This window comes from Lepidothrix coronata, unplaced genomic scaffold (assembly GCF_001604755.1).
Source record: "Lepidothrix coronata isolate B3197 unplaced genomic scaffold, Lepidothrix_coronata-1.0 Scaffold75, whole genome shotgun sequence".
Classification (NCBI taxonomy): Eukaryota; Metazoa; Chordata; class Aves; order Passeriformes; family Pipridae; genus Lepidothrix; species Lepidothrix coronata.
In genome coordinates this window covers 3,246,099-3,253,519 of record NW_016690255.1, presented here as the reverse complement: position 1 = coordinate 3,253,519, position 7,421 = coordinate 3,246,099, and the positions used below count along the sequence as shown (strand labels likewise).

The 7,421-nt window shown below is 34.2% G+C and overlaps 1 protein-coding gene across 1 annotated transcript in view; it reads left to right on the top strand.

Annotated features, from left to right (window-relative positions):
• The window catches only part of CCDC102B (coiled-coil domain containing 102B), a 147,112-nt gene that overhangs the window by 37,253 nt on the left and 102,438 nt on the right, over positions 1–7,421 (top strand). The gene's annotated exons all lie outside the window — the stretch shown is intronic.

Below are 7,421 nucleotides of genomic sequence, written 5' to 3'. Positions count from 1 at the left end.
GCTCCCCTAAAGCTGATGGTTCAGACTCTTGAAGCTGCAAGATCTCAGAGAAGATCTAGTCCATCTGTTTCTCATCCTCTCTGATTCTGTGCAGTTTGGTGGCCCCTTCCCATATGTCTTTCACAAGGAAGGAGAGCCCCTTGACAGCTACACATCTCCTGCAGGGTATGAGCGAGAGGCTCAAGAGGCTCAAGGGACTCCCTGCAGCCTGACACTTGCTGTGTCCTCCTTCTGAAGCTTTCTGGTAGTGAAGGAGCAGTTACTTCAGTCATTCTTTATGTGACAGCAGCAGAAACCCACAAGTACCTTATGGGGTTCCCATGAGTTCCTCAGTGATCTCTGAGAAAATGCCCAGAAAGTCAAGAAGAGACTTAAATCTTTCAACTTCACCTTGGAGAATGTACTCACAGTGCTTATTTCATCTACTTAGAAATTCAGTCAATATCAATAATAATGACAAAACTGAGGAATGGTTCTTACACAAATATTTTATTTTGAGGTATGCAAATATATGGCCTGCTACCTTTTTGGCAATATGGGAGCTCCTCAACCAGAAATGGTGATAAAATATTGATATATTAGCAAATATCAGAGAAAGCTGCATCAAGAATGGAAACTGAGATGAGGCTGACATTATGTTCTATTTTGAAAGGTACGAGAAGATGGTCATGTTTAGTTTTTATTATTTTTATTGTTTTCTTAATTAAATTTGCATAGAGAAGATACGTTAGTGCTCATAATAATCAAGCGTATGTTTTCCTGTGACCAGGAAAACATACTGTGTATGTTTTCTGTGTTTCTCTCAGCTGAAACACACTTTACTCGTAACAACACTTACAGGTATTTGCATGGACTAGTAATGTATGAAGTTTGCATCTTAAAATACAGATTGATAGTGTTCTGAAAGATAATAAGGTATCTAGTTCATTTTTCATATGCATTAGTAATTTGGTTGATCAGGACACACAGAAAAGATTGATATATTGCCTGGCTATAAAAATGAATAAAGCATTTATGCATTTTTTTCAGCCACATGTGAGAGCCCTGCAGTTTCCAAGACAGCCTACAAATGGTTTAACATTTGGATTATATCTCAGTAGAACTGTTTTCTTATGTAAGAAAACTTCATTCTTCAGTATTCTTGTCTGGAAAAATCCTTATTGCTATGTAGCTCTCAAAATACATGTCATCAGCCCTTTTCCCTGGATAAACTCTAAACACTAAAATAAACTACATGAGATGTATGACTTTTTCCACATAGTGTGAATGTGAATATTAATTTCAGAATTTCAATAATGTCTTGTATCAGATTGCTATATAAATATATATATATGTAAGTATATCTCAAAACAAAAAAATTGAATGGAAACCTATGTTGTTTGGTAGTCTTTTTGTTTGTTGTTTTGCTTTTTAATTTAATATATGATTGATATCTCCTTTCAATACCATTTGGTCTGCTGGAAAACTGATTTTCATATTAATTTAGGGTTAAGTATTCAGGTGCTTGTATAATTCCTTTTTTATGTGTAGCTTCTGATTCTGTACACTAATGAATTGACAGCACCACTACATAAAGCTTATTTATGTGAGAAAAAAGTTATATTACTTTTGTATTTAAAAAACAATTTCTGTTAGTACTGCACTGTGTTGCATACAGTTTATTCCTATACTGAGCACCAGCTACTAGGGAAAGAATAAATAGAAGCTACTGCTAAACAGATACTACTTGCTAAAAAGGAGAAATATATTTCAGGATCCTAATTTCAGACTCTTACAAGTAGGGCTGTAGAGTGAAGGACCAAAGCATTATGGGGCTACTATGTCTTGGAGAGATTGTAGATACTTTTCAGGGGATCTAGTTTTGTTAAGGCTCATTGAGTTGAGTTTAGTCGCAAAATGAAATATACTTGTAAGAAGCCTCTTAACCACTAATTGTAATTATCAAACAGTGCAGTGTATTGCCTGTGTAAAATGTATTTTCAGTTTCTTATAGGAGCACCTTTCAGTCAGACTGGTTCCCACCAGGTTTTGTGCACTGACAGTTATTGTTCTTGTAGACTGTTTTTGGCCTGAAGATAGTAAAAGTGCAGATTTCTTTCTCCTGCAGGTGTAATTAAGGAAGATTTTTTGTCTTTTAATTTTATTTGATGGATGCAGATTTCAGAAGGAAAGCAACTATTTCCCTTCAGTTTTAAATCCTAATTGTCAGCCAGGTCACAGTTTACCTGGCAGATTAACTGTTCTCTCTCCATCAACAGTAGAATCTACTTTGGGGGCCAATGGGAATACAGAATTTTTTATTTACTTTATATTATAATAAATCAGGGGAAATCTGATACAGTGAGGCTCTAAGAAAATTCCTGTAAATATGTAAATATGAAAACAGACATTATGTGGGAGAAGAGTTAGCTATAACAGCACAAGATTTATCAGACAAAAATAATCATGCTCTTATCTTCCAACTCAGAATATTCTGTGATTCTGTGATTGGTTTTTAAATATTCATTCAAATATTCCCATTTTTCTGGCATGCCTACAGGAATATCTACTTGACAGAATTGTCCTTACATCTTTTGACTATCAGATATTTTTTTGACTATCAGATTTTTTTTTATCTTCATTCTAACAGTCCTTTCTGGTTCTAACTGGTTTCCTAGATAATTTTTGCAGTAGCTCATAATTAATGAAAAAAATGTTGAATAAATAATCAACACTTTATAACTTGGTAGACACTGACAGTTTGGACATTCCTCTAGTGTCAATCTTGTTATGAATTACTGATCACTGTATTACTAAATTCACTGATTACAGTGGAGAAGGCTTGAGTGGGGAGGTTGGACCAGATGTCCCACTGTGGTCCCTTCTAACCTTACCCATTCTGTGATTGTGATACTGCAAGAAACTTTCAGTATTTGCTTAGTCATCTTGACTAATTTTTTCACCTGAAAAATGTAAATATCTCTTGTTTAAAATGAGATAAAACATAAAACCACTCCATAACTTTAAAGTAAAAATGAATGCATGATGTGCTGATAATCTCTTTACTGATCTCAACAGTTTAGAGAGTTAAAAGTAGTAGCTCTGAAGTTTTTAACTATTTTCAGATAATTAGTGAAAGCAGAATTTTGATCAGGTATTATGGATAATTTTTTCTGATAGTCATTGACAGAAAATGTGTTTTCCTTGAATGCATAGTAGATTCTCCTGAAACCTGAAGGTGTTAATTTTAATGAAATACATAGTACATATAAAATTGAACTTACAAGAAACTGATAAAAAGCTGTGCCAGAATCTACATGGAAAGAAAGATGTCTGAGATCAAGGGTAGTTTTCCCCACCTCATTCCCAGCATTTTCCAATTTTTGAATTTATTTATGCCTCTCCGCATATACTATTCACAATTGTTGTAAGTTTAAAGTTTTTTATGTATCTATGGACAACTTATATTCCTTCATAAATCACTTCTGGTAAATTAGTCATACACACAAAAGAGTCTTCTCTGTGTGCAGATGGGGGAAAGGAAAATAAGCGCTGGTAAATCAACCACTTTTCTTTTAGTGTCAACACAGTGCAATGATATCAGCTTGCAACAGAGTTAAGCAACTGAGTAGCACCAGAAGGAAGAAATATTTGATTACTAAACATCCTGGTGCTCAGCATTGTTATGAATGTAAGCATTCATTAAAAAAAGTTCAATTTGTTGCAGGGCTTGGTGTCTCAAGATATTGTCAGGCACATAAACATTTATCATGCTTTCAGTATAGTTTCTGGTGGACTAAATGGTGTTCTTGGCAGACTTGCTCACAGTAAGAGAAAAAGCAGAATAAATTTTTTTTTTCCTATATTGAATATTGAAGTACTTGTCAAATAAAAATGTAGACAACATTTGTCTTCCCTTTCCTGTGGAGGGACTGCTATGGATTCTGGTAATCTTTGATTGCACCTTTTAGATGAAGAAGGAAAAGAATTCTAGAAAATGTCAGATATACTGTAAATAGTCACTGCAAAACTGCCCAGTGTCACACATGCTAAGTAATAATTTGCTTGCCAGGAAACATCACAGCTGCATACAGCAGTGCAGGTTTTGGAAGCAGGAAAGCTGATGGTTTCCTTTCAGACTTTAGGAGCTTTTGCAATTTTTATCATGTTCTTACAGACTTCTAGCAAAAGAAATCTCAAAACAAACAAAATAAATATAATTAAAAAAAAAAAGGCAAAAAACCCCAAAACACAGCCATCCCATATCCCAACAAAATACAGGTTACTATGCAAGTAATGAAGATTCCTGTCTGAGTTGCAGAAAAGGAAAATGTACTACTTGTGCTGAATTTTTTTGACTAACTGTGGGGGAAAAGATCCATAAGAATCAAATTCACTAATTTCTTAATGAAGCTTTATAGTTATTTCAGTAAGTTTTCTTTATTAGGAGGGTGACATGATCCTTAATTCATAATCAACCTGCGGCTTATTAAATTTTCAGTTCAATATCTGCCTTGCTTAAAATGTGCAGAATAATTTGTAGCACTAGGTAAATGGAAATTACTTCCATGCACAAAACAGTGAGGATATTAAGAATCTTGAAAAACTGTATTCATTCATCCTGCTTTGAAATATGAAAAAAAATCTGCACAGTCATTTAAAGCACAAAAAAAGCATATTGATTTTAAATCATCATTTTTGATCTGTGCAAACTGAAGCAGATATTTTAGGTCTGCAATTGAGTGAGTCTGCCAGAGTTTTCTAATCATTAGTTTAAACAGGAATTCTTGTCTCTCTGGGTCACAAGTCCATAGGCCATATTTGTCTTGCCTGTAGATTCCTAGTATAAAGACAGATAGCATTAAAATTTAATATTTTTGTGTGGTAGTGTAAGGTTCAGATTGTAAATAAATAAATCAATAAAACTCTACTAGTTTTAGTCAATTTGGCTGTGGCAAATGCCATCCATGAAATGTGAAGTATCTTGTATAGACAACTTTTATTTAAGATGTTGCAGAATCTTTCTCAGAAAATGCTGTTGGCAAAAAATGGTAGTTTTGTAGAAAAAAAATTTTTGCAGGGAGAATTTCTGGTTGAATTGTCTTTTTTTTTTTTTTCTGATATCACTGCCAGTCAGATCAGATCAAAATGATAGGGTTTTTTAACCATAATACTTGTGCTCTGTCCAGCTCTATTTTAAGTGCTTTTTTTATAAAGCTGAGGATCATAACTGTCTAAATACATTTTCCTACCATTTCTGTAGTTTTATAGGAAGCAAACAAATTTTTGTGCTAAAACAAACAAAAAAATAAATTGCTGCTGTCTTAATCTCCCTTTCTCCTGAAGGATGTGTGGAAATTCTGTTTTCTGTCTGAAATCATATTGACTATGTTTCTTCTTCATCATCTTTCTTTTTGCTGTCATTACACCTTAATTGTTGTCCTCCATCCTACTCTATCTTCTCTTGACTGAGGGGAAGGAGAAAAATGTTGTTTCAGTAAAAATTTTTGAGCTTCAACCACTGTTATGTTGCCTTAAACTGAACCAGGGCATTAAGATTTTCCTGCTAATGAACTGTACAAAGTAGAGTTCCTTTTTCTGTGTCTGGCTTTTTTTCAGGGTTCTGCCTTTCATGGTAGTCATAAAAGGGTGCAGGTTAGCTCTAAGATGTAATTTTCCAGTTTCAAAAGGTCAATACACTGTACTTCATTTCCACTACTCACCTTTGCAATTATTCACTTCACTGACAGTATCTTGACCTCTCTCTATACTTCCACCATTATTCAGGTCTTCCTATTAAAAGGTAAAATTCAGTGGAGAAAAGGTAAAAAATCTGTGGAGACATTTTATGGACTGAAAATATTCACATTTGAAGGGAAAATTAAAGATCTCAAGATTTCCAATGTTGCAAATAGTTTCTTATCTTTTGCTTCCTTTATAAATTGAATTCTGGAGTTCCACATGAGAGCATCTAAAATACTTATTCTTTGTACAAATATGACAATGTATATTTTCGGGAGGAAAAAAACCCCTGAAATTCTTTTCAGTGGAGATGTGAGAGAGGTATCACTGCTGTTCAGTCAATTTGCGTTTTTAAACTGAAGTTTCAGTAATACATTTCAAAATGAAAAATAGGTATTACTTTTCCAGTGAAGCATTTTTCTGTGAAAAGTAAAAGGAAAGAGTTGAATTTAAGGCAGCAATAGATTCATTTAAAGGATGTTTGTTTGTTTGTTTCTTTGTTTGTTTTTCATGAAATGAAGTACGGGAAAAAAATTAAAAATGCCAGGTTCCATTTAAAGTAGCACAGGGACATAGAATCATTTTCAATTGAAAAACAAGCAACATTTCAAATCATGTTTCTGCAGATAAACAGATAAGCTTCTTTTTTTTTTTTTTTTTTACTTCTTTTGTTTTGCCTTGTGTTAATGAGAAGAATACATTCTCAAAAATCTAGTTAACACCTAGCATTGCCTTTGGTAATTGCACTTAATCTTCCCTGAAAGATAAAACACACATTATATAAAGAACCTTCTTACAACATCTCAAAGAGGACTGAACAAACTTGGATGTGTTCCGAAAGACCATAGCCCTACAAGATTTTTTACAGAAAATTACATTAAAGACATCACAAATTATCTATTTTTGTTTGTTCTTCCTAACTTAATTCCAGACTTGTTTTCTTGCTTTGCTTTAATTTCCCTACTCATTTGGAAGACTGACATGAATGACTGAGAAGTAGGGTAGATTTTATTTTTCTGACTTTATTCTGGAGTTCTTTATATGTTTGGTACACACACAGGTAGGGAGCTAAACACCACACAAGTGTTCACTCAGTCCCCTCCAGTGTGATGAGGGAGAGAATCAGAAAAAAAATTAAATCTTGTGAGTCGAGATAAAGACAGTTTGATAGGACAGAAAAGGAAGAGAAGTTAAAGAACATACAAAACAAGCGACCCACATAGCACCAGCTGACTGATGACCAGACTCTGGGAAGCAGTCAGCCCCTCCCAGCCAACTACCCCTATGTGTCTTTTTTTTGACATGGCATCATATAGAATAGAATATCCCTTTGGCTAGTTTGGATCAGCTGTCCCCTCCCAGCTTCTTGTGCAGTCTCGGCCTCCTTGCTGGCAGAGCATTATGAGAAGCTGAAAAGACTGACTTAGTGTAAGCACTGCTCAGCAACAATTAAAGCATTCCTGTGTTATCAATATTATTCTCATACTAAATTCAAAACACAACACTGTACCAGCTACTAGGAAGAAAATGAACTCTATCCCAGCTGAAATCAAGACAATTAAATATGCAAATTTATCATTATTGGACTCATAAACATCTTGAGTGAAATTAATTGAAATTTTACAGACACAGAGGTAAGTAAATTTATCTTTGACATCAGATCTTGGTTTGGTAGTCATCTTCTGCTTAATTACCTGATG